The 22471-nt window shown below is 43.0% G+C and overlaps 1 long non-coding RNA gene across 3 annotated transcripts; it reads left to right on the plus strand.

Annotated features, from left to right (window-relative positions):
• Positions 1–1884: 1884 nt before the first annotated feature.
• On the plus strand, positions 1885–16420 carry LOC136102801 (uncharacterized). Of its 3 annotated transcripts, none has more exons than XR_010651482.2 (5): positions 1885–2149; positions 5476–5510; positions 6090–6320; positions 6559–6680; positions 7339–16420. It is a non-coding gene; the product is annotated as an uncharacterized lncRNA (long non-coding RNA). The 3 variants fall into 3 exon arrangements; XR_011739335.1 differs by having other exon boundaries at positions 6562–6680; XR_010651480.2 differs by lacking the exon at positions 6559–6680 and having other exon boundaries at positions 1996–2149.
• The last annotated feature ends 6051 nt before the right edge of the window (positions 16421–22471 follow it).

Raw genomic sequence — 22471 nt, forward strand, 5'->3', positions numbered from 1 at the left:
GATCCCATAACATAAGCTTTATGCCTCCCTGTGGTTCCAAACTAGGGTGTTTGTTTTTTCCTCCCCATAGTCTTTTAGCATTGTTCTAATTAAATGGTATATAATAACAATACTACTTTGTGATGTCTGTGCCTATAAGCCCCCACCTTAGAAATCAGTTATTTTTGCTAATGTGCTTTAAGGTGAACACAAATACTTCAGAGCACAGGAAAACAAACAAAACACCAAAAACGACAACGCACCACACTCTCCTGCAGTAAATCAATAGATAAAACAAACCCCAACTATCAGAACCTAACTTTGCTATTGGCTGTATAAATCATGTGGAAGGCACATAGTATCTTCTTATTCAGTGTTCTGAAATCTATGTATTTAACATGGGACTTAAAAGATGGATAACAGTAAGAGAAGGAGTTACAGAGCAAAGATCCTAACTTTATGTTAAATTCTAAAACGTTCAAAAGCAAGATTTAGAGATACAAGCAGATCTCCACAAAAATAATATTTTTAGCATACCTGATTGGTTGTAAAAATTATTTTAGATCTTTTTGAGAACAAAGGTCATTTGTGAAGGTTAAAGTCTGGAAGAGGGATAAGATCATCAGCTCAAAGGTAGAACTAGTTAATATTTCATCTTTGTCTTTTGAAAAAGCAGTATAAGGGGTACGTGTTTACACACAGAAACGTTTTCCAGTCTACTGGGCAGTAGGAAGCCTAGTTTCAAGTTGGCAGGCTCATGTTTGTTACATTGAGAATCTCTGGGTGTTTGGCTGCAGAAGTCTGTGGTTACAATTAGCTGTTAAGAGTATCGTGGAGACAAAAGAAAGCAAAAATATATTTGATAGCTGATCAATACTGAAAGGAGGGACATCAGTTGACTTAAACAGCTGTAGGCCCTTTAGCTTGGCATCAAGTATGGGCAGAACAAAGGAATCTATACAGGACTAGACTCGTGAGGAGCAGGAGTGCAAAATAAAGTAACTTTGGAATGGAAAATTATTTACAGGTCTGCTTTCAGTTCTTTGAAACTACAACTTCGGTAGATATTTAAGTTGGCAGAAGTGTTTAATTTAAGCTGACAATCTGCATTAAAACACTACACAGTAGAAAAATGCGTATTATATGGATTAAGATTTCCACTGAAACGGCTCGTAGCAGTCAATGATGAATCACGGTCAAAGGGGGGTGTTTCTCGGGAGTTTTCTGAATGGGTAGGTGCTCCTCCTCACACTGCTCAATACTCTCACCCATCAGCCTGAAGTGTAAATTACTGCTTTTGACACAAAAGCCGACAGAGTGAATGAAGGCAGTCGTTTCGAGCAACCGGATCGCTCGGTAACCGCGGCTGGTGCAGCGGCCGGCCGGGCCCAGCGGGGCTTTCACACCCGCAGCGCGGGCCGGGGCGGGCGTTGCTGCGGTGAAATGGAGGACGGCGCAGCGGCAGCGCCGCCCCGAGCGGTCACTGACGGTCACACCCCGGAGCTCTTCAGAGGAATCCCCGGCCGAACGGGCCGTGCCTGTGGGTACGAGTGCAGGCCATACGGAGCTGGCCCCGTTCCCCACGGCCGCCTCGGGCCGGGCTGCGGCCAGCCCCACGGCAGGTGCTGGTTGGCATGACAGAACGGGTCGCGCGCTGTCCCCTCTGCCCTCTTCCCTCCCGGGGCGAGTGGATCGCCAGGGCCGCCGGGCCGGGACACCTCACCGCGCGGGCGGGCGGGCGCCCCCTCGCTCTCCGGTAGTGCGGGAGAGCCGTTCCCGCCACTGGCCCCTCCCCGTTTGCGAACGACTCCTTTAAATTCCTGTGGAGGTCACCGGAGAATTTGCCCCAGGCCAGCCCAGCTCGCGCGGCTTGAACCAATCCTTCTCCAGGCATATGCCTCCCCGGGGCCAATCAGAAAGAAAAACCTTGGAGGCGGGAGGCCAGCGTTCGTGATGAACGGCGCTAGTGACCAATCACCGCTAAAACTGGACGCCTGATGCATAGAAGTGGCACCCAATAGGGTTACGGACGAGTGGGCGGGCCCGGCGTCGCCGGGCGCTGCGAGCGCCCCGCCGGGTGGCCAAGGTAAGGAGGGGAAGATGGCGGAGTGAGAGGAAGAGGCGGAGAGACCGGGGCCGGCCTCGGCCCGGCGGCCTTGGCCGCGCTCAGGTGAGTGCGGCGGGGAACAACGGCCTCCGGCGCGGGACCGCACCCAGCCCGGTGCCTGGTGTCTCGCACACTGATTGGGCTGGGCCCGGGCTCCCGCGCACCCGCCTCCCGCTCCTGCTCCGTGATTGGGCTGGGCCCGGGCACGTTCGCGCCCGCCGCTTTCTGAGGCGCGCGCTGCCCGCCACCGCGTCCCGGGGCTGGGTCGGGCCGGAACGGCGAGCGCCACCGGGAGACCCCCGCCCACCTCACCCGGCTGTGCGGCCTCCACGCGGGGGTGGCCCCGAGCGTGGCCGGGGGGTGGCCGCGTCCCCCGGCGACACCTGCTGGGGCGCGGGCGGAGTGGTGGGAACGGGCCGATTCGACCCACCCGCCGCCCGGAAAAGTCCGGGTAACTTGGAAACGGGGGGCGAGGGCGGGCGGCAGCAGATGGCGGGGAGGGAGCCTGCGCCCCCCACAGCGGTACACCGCAGCCCGGTTGGGAACAGCTGCTGCCGACTGCGACCGTGGCGAGGAGCAACCGAAATGTGTCATCCCAAATTAGGCTTTCCATCTCCGGCTACGAAAATAGCACCGGTTATAGTTAGTGCTCTCTTGTCGTTGTTATTCATGGAATCTGTGTGTTGGAAGGATTTTGCTAATCTGGTAATCGGAATAGTTACATCTTTCTTTGATCTCTTTATGTCATACCGACGCAGGAGTGCGTGAAGGGGATGGCTTCCAAGTCACTGGAGAAAACCAGAACATACGACTAGTCTACAGTGCAAAATAAGTTTCATGGAGAATGGGGAGATTATATTGATAGTGGAATTGATTGTAGCCTTATGAATGAATGTGATTATTGGTAGTAAGGTGAAAAGGACTTTAGACATGATGAAACTTACTAAAATCACTGTTTCTTTTTTTCTGCATTACTAACATGCAGGTCAGATATGCCCTAGATTTTTCAACTTTGGAGGTATTTTGTACTATAGAATGCTGCTTGTTTAAGTTAAAAAAAGTGGGGAGGGGTGCTTCTTACTGAAAGCAAAAGGATTACTGGCACTGGCATGAGATTCCTAATATTCTGTATTTTATAACAATTCTTTAAATCTCAAGTTTGTCATAGAATTTTAAGTGACTATGTTTTCAGTGTTCATGTCAGGTAAAAATAAAAAATTGAAGTGGTTAAATGAGAAGCATAGCTTTAGATCTTGTGGAGGCGTGGCATGTTGTCTTACATGATCAGATATTGAAGTAGTTGTTTGTAACTAGTGAAATAACTCAAAAGAAATATGAGAAATGTGTTTGTAGCAACTTGTTCTGAAAGCAGTAGCTGTTTATGAGAAAAATTTCCCAGGGAACATTTTACCAATTTCATGTGCTCTGTTATTCATGTACTAACAGTAATAACAGCTTATGAGCAACATAACATTAAGGCACAGTATGCTGCTACTGATGAATATTCCTATTTATACACCTCTATGTATGAACTGTTAAAATATGCCAGAGGATTTGCCTTCGGCATATTACGCATAACCATAACTCTGCTTTATATTAATAAACTAATAATAAACAATCAACTTTATTTCATGTGAAATTGTACACTGTTTTAGCAGTAAGGAAATTCATCTGGATTAATATTTATTCTTAATTGCTTTGAATGCACAAGAACCGTGAGAAGTAGTGTATTAAAAAGAAATCAGTTTTCTGTTGCCCTGGTATATGCCAGATCAGCTCTGTGCGCTGCTTTACAGTCTTGTCCACAGTGCTGTGAGTCTGCAGCGTGACGATTTGCACAAACTGTGCATCTTACACTGGTGACCTGTCATTCAGGGGTGTCAAAAACCGTGGGCTAATGAAGGCTAAAAATTCTGACTGAGTGTGAAGAGTTGAATATTTCTTGAACACCTCCCACCTTCATTCTTCAAAACTAGAAAAGGAACAGTGTTTGAAACGAGTCCTAACATTCTGGAGATTATGTGAATACAAAATGCAAGGGCCTGCACAGACTTTGGAGGATTAAAAAAAACCAGATAATTTCTCTAAAATAGGATGCAGAGGAAAGGATGTTTCTTTACCTAAACAGCATTCAAGTAACACATGACTAGGGTGTGCGTATCATGGAACAGAAAGCTCAGCTGGAAAATAGTCTTCCCTATTTTCTCTGCTGCTGTAGGAAGTACTGTTACAGCATTGTACCGACGATGTAGTAAATATGTGTTGGAGGCCTTTATTTTTTATTTTTAAGATAAATGAAAGAAACCCCAACTTTTCAAAGGTTGGCATTGGGAATTTTTTCCATCGTGATAAGTGGAGAGTTCCTGATAACTGTTCCTTATCAAATGAATTGTTTTGTGAATCGTTTGCTGTTTGTTCCTCAATCTCTGAAAGTCACATAGTGCTTGGCAGGTTCTTGAGGGAGGACTCGACTGGGAAGGGTCAGAATTGACAACATGAGAATGGAATAACTACCCTGAAGTAGAGGGCTGGGGATCACCTGTGGACTGCAGTTTTTTGGAAGGTGTGGGTCCCTGGAGCTTGCAGAAATGTGGCGTGGTGTGGGAGGGTGGAAGCTCGTCATGTGTTGGTGAGGATACTGGGAGTTTTTAATAATGTAAGTTCTGTGTGATGAGATAGTTCTGCTTACAGCAATCCATTATTCTTGGGTGTCAGCTCCATGTCCTTGAGAAAAGGCATTATGCTTCATTGCTACAGTGGTTTGTTGTTAGCATGAAAGAGTTTCTTGCCTTACCGGAGGCTGAAATTGTGTCCACCTCAGTTCCTGTGAGACTGAAACCTGTGTCTGTTGATGATAGCTTATCGTAACAAGGTCATTAATCTTCAAAACATGCACAATTAAAAAGTAGTGTGGGTAGTGATATACTTAATGTGCCAGGTATAGTCAGTCGAGCATGAGCTGTAGGCTGTTCTCAGTGAAACAGAAAAAAAAATCCAGGGAAAAGGGAATTCAGTACTGTGTAAACTACATTCTCTGGAATGGTAACACACATGATTTTACTCCAGACTTGTTTGTGAACAAAAGCTTTCCAGGCATGTTTTGTGTATACGCTTCTCCTCCCCAGCCTGTTCTTAGTTGAAGTTTGCCTGTCCTGGGTCTTCCATCCTTGGGCCCAATTCACTTGACCATCCTGTCCCTAAACTAAAGGAAGGGGTGGCTATGATCATTTGAAAAGTGACATCAGTGTGTTATGCAGAATGTCTAAAGATGTTAACTAGTTCCTAGAGGGTACAGCTAATCTTTTGTGTCCTGGACAGATAATCATGTATGATCTGAATAGCTTCATAGATGCAAATTTAATTTCATGTGTTCATCTCTTTCTCTCTAGGCTTGCTGAGAGAATGTGGATTGATAAAAAAAAAGGTGAGTGAAGCCATGAGGTTATTTAGGTACTAAATATCAGCTACTAAACTTGTCAGGTTTGTTGGTTGATTTAGGTGTTGTGGGTTGGTGGGTTATTTTGATTGTGTTGGTGTGGTTTTTTTTGTTGTTCTTTGTTTTTGTGTGGGGTGGTTCGTTTTTTTTTGGGCCCTGTTTAAATAAATCAGTTCTGTAGGATACTTTCAGAGGACTGGAATGTTGCCACATTGTCAACTTTCAGCTTGGGCTATGCTTGAAAAAAACTTTGATTTAACTATATATTCTAGTAAGAATAAATGCTTTTAAAGTTGTAAAATTCCTGTCTCATTATGTTATTTTGCTCTGCTAAGAGACACTAATTGTGTAATTATATTAACGTGGAGTAGTTATCTTAAAATTTGTATTTGTTAAACAGTAGAATTGGAAGAAAGATAACCAAATGTCAATTATCAAATGGAAAAAAGTACATTCAATATTTTTTTTTTTCCAGTGAATGAAATAAAAATAATCTGGTAGTTAAGATGTGTAAGAGAGTTCTATATTTTGTTCTAAGCTCTGCTACAAATCTTTGTTTTGTTGCAGCTCTCCAGGTCTCTTTTTCCCCATCTTCATAACAAGAATAAGACTTTCCCAACAGTATGAACACGGATGGCCAAGCTCATGATCAGCTGAAATATTTGAGTGCCTCAGAGAGAAAGCAACGGTGATGTGTGCTGTATTTCAGTTTTCACTATCTACTCTCTACTTCTAGCATAGGAATTGAAAATTGTCACCACAAGATTATTTCTGAACTTGATCAACTGAAGTGTTAAGGTAATTAGAATAAGAGGAGAAATACAGATAAAATAGAAAGGGCTAGAAAATATGATGTACCCTCATGTTCTTGTATGTGAGAAAATGAAACCAAAGGAAAAAATAGTCTTTCACATCTCTCATTGTAGTACAGGAGGATGTTAACAAATGCTTCTGGTGCTAGCTATGCAGGAGTGCACCCACGTTACCTTCCAGTGCAGGCTGGCATCAAACTTAAAGCACAAAATTTGTGTCTTAGCAGCTCCTGTGACTAGGTGATACCAGGGGAGTGTCACTAATGAAAGGCCAGGAAATCAGTGACAAGATGACAGTTTTTGAAGTATGTCTGCACTGTGGATAAGTGGGGAGAGAGGAGTAAAAGTAAGTACCTAGTCTGTGTGATCTCACAACTGTCAGAGGTGCTTTTTTCCTCTACAGTGGTGACAGTTTCATAGTTAATTAGGTGATGGTTTATGGTGTCTCTTTGAATTGTGACCTGCTGTAGCAGGATATACTCTCTCTGTGTGAAACGTGCATTCTAGTGCTACCTCAGCATTGTCATGCTATATGTTTGAGCCCTATAGCTATTATAATTAACACTGGTATATTTATGGATACATTACTTCTGAGTAAGTGTTTAGTTCAGCATTTCTGTAGTATTTCCTTAGCCAGTTTATGGACATTAAAAGATAGAAAATCTTACAGAGCAGGGGATTATTGCAGGTTGTGAAGCCAGCTAATTTTGTCAGGCAGCGGAGTCAGGCTTTTGAAGTAATGAACCTGTGGGCATGTTAATGTCAAATGTATTTTTATTCTGTTTTCTAAACTACGTCTCGGTGTTTTTTTGTTTGTTGGTTTGGTTTGTTTCTTTGTTTGTGTTGTGTTTTTTTGTTTGTTTTTTTTTTTGGGGGGGGGGGCGTGTTTGGTTTTTTTTTTGTGTGTGTGTGTGTGTGGTGGTGGTGTTTTGTTGGGTTTTTTTTGTTGTTTGTTTATTTGTTTTAATTTTGGTATTGCATATTCTCTCCTGACATTTGAAAAGGTGATCGTGTTGCTTGCTCATAGGCTGTGAGATGTGGATGTTTCTCCTCTAGCAAGCAGAACCCTGTCCTTCACTTCCATGGAGCTGAACGAACAAAGATCTCTCCACTTCCTGTTTCAACCATCTCACCCAACATTTGATTCCCCAGATGACTTCTCCCACAGAAGTACGCCACCATTTTATCAAAACTCATAAGCAGAGTAACAGATTTCACCATTTGTTTCCCTGAAGAAACATCTTCTGTGCCAACTCTTCATCCAGCTTTCGGCATTCTGTTCTAAAATGAGAAATACTTGGTAATCAGATGCAAGTGGAAGCTGGTGTTCTGCACTGACATCTCCTCCTTCATTTTAGGAAGGTTAAGTACTTCACTGTGTCATATTGGAATTCCTAGCAGATAAAGAGTCTGCATGCATTGCTATGACAAACTGTCTTGAAAACTGGCAGCAGGAAAACCAGAACATATTTTCTGCTCTGACATGAGGAAGAAACTTCCCAAACAACTGGGGACATCCCATACAGGTATTTTCTAGTCCAGGACCCAGGCTTGACTTTGTAGATAGATGTCTTGTTGTCACCTCACATAAAGCAGCTAATGCACAGGAACAAATGCAGAATCACCTTGCTCATAAGTACATCATCTCAGTCTGCGATCAAAATGTATATTTGCATGTGTAACCCTAGGTAAGTGCTGGATATGAAGAGCTTTCACCAGAAGGATGAGTTACTCTGCACCATTTCAATTTTAGCAAAGAAATATGAAGCTTTAAAGGCCTCTGGGTTGACAGGATGATGATGACTAAGTTTATGTTAAATCACTCTCTCCCTCTGGCTTTCTGTGAATCCTTAGCAGCGAAAGGAACAAAAACATTCTATGGTAGAAGAAATGGGGCAGAACTTCTTTCTTTATTAAAGATACTAACTTCTGGTGGGATGGAAGAGACCAGAGGTGTGAAGTTGTGGTTTATCTACTCAGCTTCCTTGGCACAGTTTCAGCTTTTCATACCACTGACAGAATCAGTTTTTTGATTCTTCTGTGACTGAGAACTGAGATGACCTGTATGTTTCCATCATCTACGTAGAAATAGGCCCAAGAGAATGGACTGTTACCCACACAAAAGTGATTAGTTGAGAGCGAGCAGAAACACTTAGGACAGGCCTTTTACTGGTTCCTCTTAATCCTTCCCAAACTGAGGCACAATCTGTTGTTCTTATGTTTACACAAGATTCTTTGTCTCCATCATTTGTGATTATATAGGATGTTTTCTGTCATTCTGAGATGGGAGAATATATTGTTTACATGTTCCCTGCTATGGTGTTGTACATGGCAAGTAAGATTTCTTGGCAAAAAAATCACCCAGAACTGGGATATGTATTCAGTTCCACTTCAAATCTGGAACTCTTCTTACTGCACCTTATTCCAAGCTTGTGATTTAGAAAATGTGACTTGCTAGCTTAAAATAGTATTTTCAAATCTGGATCAAATAAAGGTATATAGGTTCTGTTAATAGGTTTTGGAAGATAATAGCATGGTTTGGGGGGTGTTTTAGATTTTATGGTTTGTTCTGTTTTTCCTTTTAGAAAACTCCTGGAGAGAGCCAGACAGCCTGAAAATGGCTGAAAAAGGCAGCAATTGAAATCCTTCTTAAATTTTAATGATAGATTGCAAAGGCAGCATTCTGATATTTAAAATGTGGTGACATTTTATGGGACCAAGTTCTGTAGCAGAGTAAGGAGAAGTGTTGATGTTGATCCCCATCTTCAGAGTGGTCTTAGCTCTGTGTTTATTTAGACTTGCATTGTAACAGTAAGATTTAATGACAACTTTACCCATTTTTTGTTTCCATGAAGAAAAGATCAGACATGTAAGTTAAAAGACACTGTGTATCAAAATAATGCCAACTGTAATGAGCAGAGAGGTGCACTAAAATTCTGTGTAACATTGTGATGAGCTGTGCTGCCTTTATTAGTTAAGAGTTACATTGATCTTGATGAGGCAACCACCAGCTTGGCCTCACTTCTTAAATGAACATAGGATTTTTTTGCTGAATACAGTCTGAATTTTCTGGAATTTGAGGCAGGTGGAAAAGCACATTTCCTTGTAGGGCCTCCTTATGTTGAAACTGATGGGATTTAACGTAGATGTCTGTAGAAGCAGGATCCATCTCTAAGCGATGGAAAAGACTGTCAATATCCTAGGATTGTAAGTGGTTGGGAGGTATCTGGCATAAGCAACATCTGATTTTTTAAATCTTGGAATTTCCTTTTCTTCCTTCTGCCTGTAGTTGTCCTGATGTTAGAGCTAGCAGCTGTTTCTTGCATAGCTTGATGACAAAATACTTGCGGGACAAAAAGGTATTTTTTTTTTTCTGTGGACATGTACAAAACCTAAGAATTTGGCTGACTAGAGAGTAGACGCTTTAACGTCTTTGAGGTTACAGGAGTAACTCTCAACGTTTTGAAACCCTGCATTGTAACAAAAAAATTAGAATTGCTGATTTTTCCTGACTCCTATCCATGACATTAGTTTTCAGAATGTAAAATTTTTAGTAGGGCTAAGCATCTGTGTCTTTCACAGAAGTAATACTCCAATAGTGTGTGCCCAGAAGACCCCCACTGCTGTACCTTTCTGGCCAGCACCTTTCTAAAACTGCTGTGTTAGGAAATGCTGCCTCAGCCTCATTTTCTTGCTCTACTTCTTCTCTGTTGGTTGGAAATCTTCCTGTGTGAAAGATTACAGAAACAAGGGGCATGTGCAATAGATCATATATATATATACACATATATATATTTTAATACTTGTGGACAAAATGATGTTACAAGTTGTTTGAAAACAACAAAATCACCAATGTCTTCCATTTTGAGATGTGTATAGTTCCATAAGCATTAGTGCTTTGTAGCAAACTGTAGTGCCATGTTAGGATCAGTGCATGAGCCTAGTAGTATTTTTACAATTTCAGAGTGACAAATTTATTAATAAACAGTGATTATAATGTAATTAAGAATAGAAAGGATACAATAGAAATGTCGCAAACATGGTCTCAACATGCAGTATCCTCCCTTTGACAATGGCAACGCTAACTTTAGAAATGAAATGCATTCACTTAATGGGCTTCATAGAACCATAGTTGACTTTTTGTTTTTAGTCTGTCTGTCCAGCTACAGTAGTAAGCTAGTGTATGTAAGCATCCAGAATTCTCATCTCCATCAGTGGGATTCTTTTCTCTTTAGTCTTTGTTGAAGATGTTTTCTTCCATGTGCAGCATTTTCGATTTTATTATTATCCATCCTGTGATATACTCAGAAAAGTATGAATATGCTAAGGAGTTTGTGTGCATTTTGTACATGGCTCTGTTACCTTAAAATAATCTACAAAATCTGTTAATTAAGTATTTCTTTTTTGTTGTTCAGATCAGACTATGTAATTGTTATAACTAGTTAAGCATTGTCCTCATTATATAATAAGTTAATGGTTGCAAAACGTTATCCGCCAATTATGCATAGAAGACTTTTATCCATTATTGCAGGAACGGGGAAAACCTTTTTTTACTGGAGTCCTATTGAATCTTTTAAAACCATTGGTGGATCCTGCATTTACATACATCTTAATGTTAATAATAAAGAAAGAATATAGTAAGGTCAAGGGCTGTTGAAAAACAATGTTACAGACTGTAGCTGAAAAACAACATAGCAGACTGTATCTGTGCAGCAGGCTGTCTTGAGCCTGTGGATCAGAGATTCCCCACTCCTGTATTATTGAGAATTCAATATCCTGTATTTTAGGGAATTGCCAGTATTGCTTTCCAGCTCTAAGCTAAATTGGAATAATTTCTTTTTCTCCCTCTGCTTTTTTAGAAAGAAAGTTTAGACCAGGGGAAGTCCAAATGATTTAGCACTCAATGGGCAGCTTGGACTGATCAAATAAGAGATTGGTATGGTTCTTCAGACATGCAATGCTCTGTGGATGTCATCCTCTGATTTCCTAGGAAAAAGTCTTTTATTTGGTGCCAGTGTTGCTCTTCACATATTTCTCTCTTTTGCTAGAAAAAAACATATTTTTCAACTTGAGAGAGGATACTGCATCTTTCTTTTCCTGAGACCTGCCTGTAAATGGCCATTAGGGGGAGGGAGGGCATGGGCAGCTTGGTTTTGATATGATACATCTCTAAAGTAATTAATCAAGAAGCATGTACTTTGGTGCAAAACCAGTAATCTGTGCAGAGTTAATGTGTGTAACGGAAACAAACAAACAACCCTCTGCATTGAATACTTTTCCAAAAAATTGGACAGGGGGGCCATTTACAGCAGAGCTCTAGGGGACCTGTGCTGAGATTTCTGTTCAGTTCTAAATGGAAGTAGCTGTACCATTGAATAATGTAGTTTAGTGCTTGGGAGAATCAATTGAAAAATACCTCTGAAACTGGAATGCAAAATAGCACAGTATGTAGGGGGAAGAATCCCTGATGCAAACAAAGCCATAAGATGATTTAATAAGAAAATAGAACTTTAGTAGCAATAACTGTTTTGCATGTGATAGTAAATAACTTGCATTAGCAAGACTGTACAGTAGAGTAAGTGGGTAATAACCAAATAAGTTTGTGGCGCTCTGTGCTGCAGGGAGTTGCGTGTAGAGTCCCTTCCTGAGAAGATGGGTGAATTCCTCTTACGTTCCTCTCCTTGGAGGGAATTTGGCACTTGAATAATTAGTTAACGAACCTGATACATAAAAAAACCCCACCTAGCTTCATGAGATGTTTGAAGCACTGTCAATGAGTGCTGGGGGAAAGGCAGACAGTTCTTTTTGAAAGGATAGCTGAAGTTTCTGTATATTTTTTTTTTTTTTTGGTAGTCTAGCACTTACTCTGTTTCTCTGAGAAGAAACAACCCTTCCAAATACTGGACTGTGAAGAGAACCTGATTCTGAAGTTAGAAGCTTTTATTGTGGGAAGTAATTTTGTTTTCTTTGTTTGAAAAGACCAGTCTGAGATGGTCTAAAAATCAAAAAAATTAAACTTGACGCTCAAAACATTTGTGCATCCCAAGCACAGCTGTACAATTCTAAAAATTTTACTTTACAGCAAAAAATAATTTCAGCCTTGCTCAACACTGTTTCAGACTGTAATTGATTTCTGTTGATGCCTGAAATTTTGCAGAGGCAAGTACTGTGAAGCCTCTGGTAACACAAAGGGTTATTGATCTACAGCTGTAGCCTCTGCACCCAGGAAAGTATTTGCTATCAAAGGGTTACATAAAAGAGCTGCAGGAGTTCTAAAATGTCCATAGTTAACAATAGTTTCAGTGCAGAAATGTAGTCAATAGAGATAGTATGGCCCAACAGAAAATACTGTATTCTGAACAGAATTATTACATCAGAGGTTTAGATCTGGCTGGCTGGATTTCTTCTAGAAAGCTGAAGTAATTTGTACTGTAAGTTACAGCCGAAGGGAGGCTTCTAATGTTCCAAAATTACGGAGGTGAAGCCCTTTGGTTCTTCATAAGCTGATAATGGGACTGTGAGGGCTGTGAGCATTTTTACAACACAAAGTAACCAAGATAAGCATGAGGATGTCTGACTTAAATGTGCGCTAATTTGTAATATGTGTATGAAAGGCTAATTGATCTGGAAGGTTGTAATCAGCTTAAATTCCAGCTTTTGAATTATTGATACAATTGGAAGCTGGCCATAGGGGACCTTAATTTGATTGTTATCTGATTACATCAGAGAAATTATAAATTTCTTCTAGTCTGTGGTCAGCAAGTACATTTACACAATAATGAAATAATAATAATAGTAATGAAAACACGGTCATGTTTGTACTTCAGAAGTATGAATTTTGTGGCTGAACAGAATTCTTCAAGGGTTTACTCATTCAGGGGAGGGAGGGTGGTAAATGAAGACTGATGTAGCCAGGCGATCTATCTGCATATTCTTCCCAGTTCAAACTTTCTATAATTATCTGTATTCTGTACCAGACTAGAAATTACTATTCACAGCAACAGAAGGAATACCTCTGCCTTTCAGCTCTTGTACTGTGGCATGACTTTTGCTTCAAATCCCTTGATTTCACTGCTTCTAAAACAAAGTGAAAGTGTGAGATGCTACTACATTTCAGTGTGGGATATCAAAGGTGTAGTGCCCCGTACTGGCATGCCGTTCTTTAGCAGTACTACACCTGGATAATACAAGTACATGGAGTTTCCACACCCTGTTGTGCTGCTGCAGAAGGTCTAGCTAGTACTTGTCTTGGGAATTGCACTTTCAGGAGCTGCACTTTCTGCAACTGAGGATAGTTGTCAAATTTAGGACAAAAAGAAAGTCTTGCAAGCACTCCTTCATAGTGAGTGAGAAGGAATGTTACCAGGCTTCGGGACACTGACAATTTACACAAGGATTACATTGTCAAGAGCTGGCAGTGTGGGTTTTGGGCAGAGAAGGCAAAGATACGAAGAGAAGAAAAATTTTTGATGGATAACCAGTCTTAGAAATAACTGCTTCCTGTATCCCTACGAAACTGCCTGGTCTTCCTCCAAAACTAACAATCCTGCTTGCTGTTCAGGTACAGAGCTGCATAATGGTGGTTCCAGTTGGATTCCATTGGGTTTCTTTTACAGAATGATCCAGCATTTTGCCCCCTGTAGCACTTTGGCTGGCACACAGAAGCCAGCAGCTGAACCAGGTTGTCTCATTTAACAGAGCAGAACTCCAGCCATGGATTCTCATGTCTGTTCGCTTTCAGTCTGTTCTACACTTCCTTCCGAGTTCTAGATAAAGTGTTGGTGTTCATGATGTAGCAGAGCGTATTTCTGGCTCTGAGCCTATGTACCAGGTTGTAATATAGACAGATTCCCTAAGGTTTTAAAACATTTAAGGTTAAGGATAAAAGGTGACTTACTGTTAAAACTCACTGTTTAGTGTGTCCTATGTAAACCCTGGCTGCTTTTCCACTTCCCCTCCAGATGAATGTGTTTGCAGGTCAAATAAAAAGCAGCTAGTTTGTAATGCCTCAGGCATGGAGAAACTGAAGGAAAGCGGCACAGACCCACAAACCAAATCTTAGACCTAGTATTCTAGTTATGCATGATTCAAAATGTCTAGTGTAACATAGTTATTACCAGTAAATTGAGATATGCATTTATACATAATGAAGCAATAGGAATTAATATACCAATAGCTTGAACTTCCTGCTTTGATTCTCAAATTTTCTTTTTTTTTCTTTTTTGTCTTTCTTTTTTTTTTTTTTAGAGAATGTGCTGCCTCTGTAGAGAAAGGGGCACAATGTAGAGATAGGGACAGAAGCATGGCACCAAAACTGTAAATCAGGAACCAGGATCAGCAGAACTCACCTTTATAACCTCTTGTCTGGTTCATCTTAGTGCCCTGAGCATGTAAAAAGCAGGGCACAAACTAAGCATGTTTAGGGGCGAGATGGGGTTTCTCACCTGCTGCAGCTGTAGCAAGGAAAAGGGTGCAGAGTTTCTTACGAGGTGCAGGGGGGAGCAACTAGTTGGGGGGGGGAAAAAAAGAAATAGAAAACAAACAAACACAGAACACACAAAAATCACGTAATGGAAACCACAGACTCAAATTGACTGTGGTATTTGCCAGACAGCAGGTAATAAGCTTGTGTGTGGTGAGAAAAATTATTTGGAGAATACTGAATTTAATAAGCACAGTACATATATTTCAGGTGTTGAATAGCTTTTTAAGACAGTATTTTCAGGTAACTCTCTAGCCACATAGGCAGCTGTACTGAAGCATACTGGTACTAGCCAGCAATAATGGCACCTGCAGGAATGAACCTGAAAATACTGGTAATCTTGTATATTTTTTAAGTTCTTTAAAGAGATTTTTAAAAACAGAAAATGAGACTTGATCGCTGAAGGTCTTTTATCTTCTGCAACACAGGTTGCAATAGTCTTTTTTTCTTTATTTCACTTATTACATAAAAGGGAATTTGGGTGCCATCTTTCTGTAAACTTTTAGTGTGTTCTCTGTAATATTTCCCAAGTCTTTTAGTGGATAATGCAGTCAATTTTTGCTGGCAGTTTGAAAATAACATAGAATATGTGGCAAAGCCTGCATCACTAATACTTTCCAAGCTTAAACTTGTATTCAAAGATGTTGAATACTAGCTTGTTACTGCAGAATTCCATACTTCTACCTTAGCTTAACTTTGTAGGTGGGCTTAACTTGTGCAGAACACTTCTCCATGTACAGAGGCTCCATCCTCTTTCTTAAATAGAAAGAGGAATTGTCTTGGAGGAAGAAATTGTGTGTCAAGTTAACTCCTGTTCATACTTCATAGCAAACCATCCATAAAGCACCATAACTTGGGTTTAGAATGGGGGTTGCATTTTGGCCATGAATGTTCTTTCCAGACATACAAGAACTGCCAAATGAAGATAGGAATATTGTAGAAGATGATAACTATTTTATGGTATCAGAAGTTAGACTAAATGAAATCCTTTGAGCCAACTTCTTCAAGCAAGAAGGGAATTTGTAAAACAAGTTTAGCCAAACGGTTAACCATGGCCACCTAACTCTTAGTGGGTATTTTTTAGAACACTTCACATAGTTTTAAACCCTGTTAAATATATTTTCCTTTGTGTGATAATTAAGCAGTTGTGTCCTTTGTTAATGCTTCTTCCCTTCAGTGTAAAACCTGGGGAATAATCTACTTCAGGATGTCAAAAAATAACAGCAAAGGAGAAGTATTAGTTACGGATTCTTTAAAATTATCTTAGTACTTGAAAAACAGGCTAGAAAATACTTCTTGTACTGAACTTCTGATGGCGTGCTCACACGGATTAGTGGATGAAATTATTGGTGTTACTGGAAATATGTACTCCCATTCCACACATGTTTTACATGGTAACAGTGAAAGAATGTCTCCCTGCAAATTCTGATGTTTTTTCCAAAAGGCAGCTTGCTTTGATATCTATGCATCTTTGAGGATTTCAAGATAAGATTTTATTCTTTTGACGCTGTAAAGAGGAACTGTTTAAAAATGAACTTGGAAACTCTGCACCTGTATACAAATTTTTTTAGCAATAAAGCAGCACAGGCTGAGAATGCACTAAACCTGGATGTGTCATTTGTTCAGAAGACAAATCAACTAACTTACTATACACTTTATTTCCAGGATGTGTTTGTACTTACTGTACCTTTGTCAAAACTTAACAATTTGAGCTAAGCTGTTCCAGCAGACTTCAGGCACAAGAGTCTCTGACTTCTTGGAAGGCAACTAAGAAAAATTGTTACTCCAGTCATAATAAGGTCATCAACTTACCAGATAAATGCTTCCAGGGTTGTTTTAGGTGGTAGCAGAAAGCTTCTGCTTCTTGTATTGATTGCCTGAAAGTAATAAGTCCTTCAGAAAACTGTTTCATATATGCGGACTGTTTATTGTTTTAGCCGCTACGTTTCTGAAAAACTTCTTTAGCCTGCAGGAAGGCACAACTTTCCTTGCAGTTGCTGCTGCAGTTTTGGGAAACGCTGTAATGTGGCAGCATGACACCTCCTCGCAAGGACTATGCTGAAGGAACCATGGCTCCCAGCCCTGCTGCGAGCTTTTCAAACTCCATTATGGATTGCTAGCTTATGCTGGCTTACAGAAGATTCACTGTATGATTGTTACTTCAGTAACCTGTTCAGCCACCTTAATTTGTTTCATTTTCTAGCTGTTTTTGTCTTTAGATTCCAAAGACAACAGCTGCTGGTTAGCTAACAGACCTGACCTTGAGACTTGGCTTGCTAAGTGGTTGCTGTTCATTTAAATAGAGAATCCATCCTTGCCAAGTCAGACTGGCCCTGGCTGCACTTAAAGCTAGAACATGTCTCTCAAGATGCCTATTTAGAGGAGATTGGGTTCTGCACTAGAATAAGAAAAACAAATAATCACTGATCAGTTATAGATTAAGAGGAACTTGAACCCAGCACAGGCTGTGGGATCAAAAGCTGAATCTTCAGGAATAAAATTTTATAAGCATCACTTAAATCAAAATGCATCCACAGGTGTAAGTTGATATATCAGTAAATATTCATCTCACATAACTGAAGATAACAAATTTATATTTTGTAAATTGAAGTGGCTTGCTTCTTAAAACAGAATCTGTCTGGAACACTGTACTGCTGTGAGCATCAGCTCATACATCAGGCAACAATGCCAAGCAAAAACATGATTTGATGAATAGACATGAAGGACTCAACAGAGCAGCAGACCTCCCAGTTCTAAAGATTAGAGAAATGTAGTTAAAAATTTACCAGCTGTTATTTAGCACACACTCATTTGGTTAAATTCATGCTACATTATATAAGGAACTATTAATTTAATGCTTCATTATGAACCAGGACCTAAACAAGATAAACTGATTTTTTTTTTTTTTTGTGCAAACATAATCTAAGGAAAAGTGGGTTTATGACTCACATGATATTATCAGTGATCCACACAATATATATTTCTGAATTTCAGCTTTTTTTTTTAAATTTAAAAAGTTTCTTCTTTACAACTGTAAAAATAATATAAAAACATAACTGACAGCTTTCTTTCCCTTTTAGGAGTGGACATTTAGTTAAATGAAGCAAGACAATTTAACACTATTACACACATATAGATGTGAAGAAGAAGAAACAGCCTCAATGCAGAAACCAGAATAAAAAAGCAGAAGTGAGTACGAGGTTTAGCCGAGATTAGAAAGCCCAGAGGGAAACGTACACGGACAGCGTGACTCCGGGCGGTCCTGATCCCCCCGAAGCCCCGGTAGCCATTGCGAGAGAGCGGCTGACGTGGCGGGGGGCGTTCCCACGGTGGCGGCGGGAGGTTTAAAAGCGGCTGAAACTCGAGACTAGCATTGAGTCAGCTGATCGGAGCCAGCGCAGCGAGAGCCAGAGCCGGCGGGGTTCAGTCGACTACGAGGTTTAGCCGAGATTAGAAAGCCCAGAGGGAAACGTACAGGGACAGCGTGACTCCCGGCGGTCCTGATCCCCCCGAAGCCCCGGTAGCCATTGCGAGAGAGCGGCTGACGTGGCGGCGGGCGTTCCCACGGTGACGGCGACCACACCTCCTCCCCTTGCCTTGAAAAAACCTTTGGGAGGACAGCGACTAGTCGCTGCCCACCAGGTGCAGAGAGGAGCAACTAGCTAGCGCAGCGGGTGTGGCTGCTAGCGCAGCGGGGTGCAGAGAGCACTTGTTGTTTGTCATTCCCACCGGCTTATTGCCGGCGTCCCAGACTGCTGATGACCATGGTCGCCTCCAGAAGGAGAGCATGTCTCAAAAAGACTGTGGCAACGCAGACTGAGGTTCTGTCCCAAACGGTGGCTGTTCAGGTCTCCGGCTGCAGGGAGTGCCAGAGCCTGCTGCTGCCGGAGGAGGGAGGCCAGCACTCTACTTGTGTGAGGTGTGAGCAGGTGCAAGATCTGCTCGACATGGTTGTGAAGCTTAAGGAGGAGGCTGAGACACTGAGGTCCATCAGGGAGTGTGAAAGGGAGATCGACTGGTGGAGTAACACCCTCACGTGCCGGTCGGAAAGGCCCCAGGGAGGTACCCCCGAAAAGGAGATGGACCTCCTGCCCTCCCGGACAGAGGCGGAGGTCCTGAGACAGCCCCACCCTTGTCGCTGTTGGGCAGAGGTAAATGACCTAAAAGAAGATGAGGGTTGGAAGCTTATTCCAGTTCGGCATCACGGGCAGCCCCCCTCCCTGCCTGATTTGCCTCCCCAGGTGCCCCTCCGTAATAGGTTTGAGGCCCTGGATCTTGAAGAAGAGGTAGGTGAGGAGGTGGTGCCAAGCCTGCCTACAAGATCACATAGGAAGAGGCGGTTGACTACACAACTGAAGACTACCTCTGATAAGAAAGTTAGAAGGGTGATTGTAATAGGAAATTCCGTTCTGAAAGGAACAGAGGGCCCAATATGCAGGGTTGACCCTCATCTTAGGGAAGTCTGTAGTCTACCTGGAGCCCGGATCAAGGATATTGCTAGAGAGCTCCCCAGACTGGTGCACCCGACAGACTACTACCTGCTGCTGGTCTTCCAGACAGATGGGGAGGAAGTTGCTTCCCGTAGTCTGAGGGGAATGAAGAATGACTTCAAGGTCTTGGGAAGGATGGTGAAAGATTCAGGGGCTCAAGTGATCTTCTCTTCACTCCTTCCCTCTTCAAGTGACGATGTGGGGTGGAATGGGAAAATTCAATCTCTAAATGGTTGGCTCCAAGACTGGTGCTACAGGCAGGGCTTTGGTTTTTTTGATAATGGCTGGTTTTATAAGACTCCAGTCCGGACAGTGTTATGCAGGAAAGGCTTATCTCGCAGAGGCAAAAGGATGCTGGGGCAGGAATTAGCTGGGCTCATTTGGAGAGCTTTAAACTAGGCTCGAAGGGGGATGGGGTTGTAGCTGGGCTTGCCCCAGTGGGGCAGCATTCTAAAACAGATGAGGACCGGGTGGCTTCCTGTGCCCCTAGGGAGAAATTGGTGTGCTCTGCTCGCTCCCTGAAATGCCTGTACACCAATGCACGCAGCATGGGGAATAAGCAGGAGGAGTTAGAATCCTATGTTCGGTCGGGAGATTACGATCTGGTGGCAATTGCAGAAACGTGGTGGGACAGTTCACATGACTGGAATGTGGTCATGGATGGCTACGCCCTTTTCAGGAAAGACAGGCCAGCCAGGCGTGGTGGTGGAGTTGCTCTCTATGTGAGAGAGCAACTGCAATGTACTAAATTCTGCCCAGGAGCGGATGAGGAACGAGTTGAGAGTGTATGGGTCAGGATCAAGGGACAGGCTGGCAGGGGTGATACGGTTGTAGGTGTCTATTACAGGCCACCAGATCAGACTGAGGAAGTTGATGAGGCCTTCTATGCGCAGTTGAGAGTGGCCTCACAGTCACAGGCCCTGGTTGTTGTGGGTGATTTTAACTTCCCTGATGTTTGCTGGAAGGACCATTCAGCCAGCCAGCCACAGTCCAGGAGGTTCCTCCAGTGCATTGATGATAACTTCCTCATGCAGATGGTGGAGGAGCCGACCAGGAGAGGTGCACTGCTGGACCTCATCCTCGCTAACAAAGAGGGTCTGGTCGAAGCAGTAAAGGTCGAGGGCTGCTTGGGTTGCAGTGACCACGAGATGGTGGAGTTCAGCATCTCGTGTGGCAGGAACAGAATACCAAGCAGAATTGCAACCCTGGACTTTGGCAGGGCTAATTTCGGCCTTTTCAAGCAATTGCTGGGGGAAATCCCATGGGCAAGACTGCTTGAAGGAAAAGGGGCCCAAGAGAGCTGGATTGCATTCAGAGATTGCTTCTTCCATGCTCAGGATCAGAGCATCCCCACACGTAGGAAGTCGAGGAAGGGAGCCAGAAGGCCTGCGTGGTTGAACAGGGATCTGTTTGGTATGCTCAAGCAGAAGAGGCGAGTTTACAGGTCATGGAAGCAGGGACTGGCCACTTGGGAGGAATATAAGGCTGCTGTTAGAGGATGCAGGAAGGCAGCTAGGGTAGCCAAGGCCTCCTTAGAATTACAGCTGGTGAGAGGGGTCAAGGACAGCAAGAAGAACTTTTTCAAATACATAGCAGATAAAACTAATACCAGAGGCAATGTAGGCCCACTGATGAATGAGGTGGGTGCCATGGTGGCAGAAGACACAGAGAAGGCAGAGTTACTGAATGCCTTCTTTGTCTCTGTCTACTCCGCTGGAGGCTGTCCTGGGGAGCCCTGTACCCCTGAGACCCCGGATGAAGCCAGGTCAATGGAGGAGTTTGCTTTAGTCGATGAGGACTGGGTTAGGGAACAATTAAATAGTCTGGACATCCATAAATCCATGGGTCCAGATGGGATGCATCCGCGGGTGCTGAGGGAGCTGGCTGAAGTCATTGCTAGACCGCTATCCATCATTTTTGCCAAGTCTTGGGAAACGGGAGAGGTGCCCGAGGATTGGAGGAAAGCAAATGTCACTCCAGTCTTCAAAAAGGGTAAGAAGGAGGACCCGGGTAATTATAGACCGGTCAGCCTCACCTCTGTCCCTGGGAAAGTAATGGAACAGCTTATCCTTGGTGTCATCTCAAGGCACATCAGGGATAAGAGGGTCATTAGGGGCAGTCAGCATGGCTTTGCCAAGGGTAAGTCATGCTTGACCAACCTCATAGCCTTTTATGAGAATGTAACAAGGTGGATGGATGATGGCAGAGCGGTGGATGTGGTCTACCTTGACTTCAGTAAAGCCTTTGACACAGTCCCTCACAGCATCCTCACAGCTAAATTGACGAGGTGTGGTCTAGACAATAGAGTAGTGAGGTGGGTTGCAAACTGGCTTAAAGAGAGAAGCCAGAGAGTGGTGGTCAATGGTGCGGAGTCCAGTTGGAGGCCAGTATCTAGTGGAGTGCCTCAGGGGTCAGTACTGGGGCCAATATTATTCAATATATTCATTAATGATTCAGACAAGGGAATTGAGTGTACCATCAGCAAGTTTGCTGATGACACTAAGCTGGGAGGAGTGGCTGACACGCCAGAAGGCTGTGCTGCCATCCAGCGGGACCTGGACAGGCTGGAGAGTTGGGCGGGGGATAACCTGATGGAATTTAACAAGGGAAAGTGTAGAGTCCTGCATCTGGGCAGGAACAATCCCAAGTTCCAGTATAGGTTGGGGCATGACCTATTAGAGAGCAGTGTAGGGGAAAGGGACCTGGGGGTCCTGGTGGACAGCAGGATGACCATGAGCCAGCACTGTGCCCTTGTGGCCAGGAAGGCCAATGGCATCCTCAGGTGTATTACAAGGGGGGTGGTCAGTAGATCGAGAGAGGTCCTCCTTCCCCTCTACTCCGCCCTGGTGAGACCCCATCTGGAATATTGTGTCCAGTTCTGGGCCTCTCAGTTCAAGAAGGACAGGGAACTGCTGGAGAGGGTCCAGCGTAGGGCAACAAAGATGATTAAGGGAGTGGAGCATCTCCCTTATGAAGAAAGGCTGAGGGAGCTGGGGCTCTTTAGTTTGGAGAAGAGGAGACTGAGGGGTGATCTTATTAATGTTTATAAATATATAAAGGGTGAGTGCCACGAGGATGGAGTCAGGCTCTTCTCAGTGGCAAACAATGATAGGACAAGGGGTAATGGGATCAAGAAGGAACACAAGAGGTTCCACTTAAATTTGA

This window comes from Patagioenas fasciata, chromosome 5 (assembly GCF_037038585.1).
Source record: "Patagioenas fasciata isolate bPatFas1 chromosome 5, bPatFas1.hap1, whole genome shotgun sequence".
In the NCBI taxonomy this organism is placed as follows: domain Eukaryota; kingdom Metazoa; phylum Chordata; class Aves; order Columbiformes; family Columbidae; genus Patagioenas; species Patagioenas fasciata.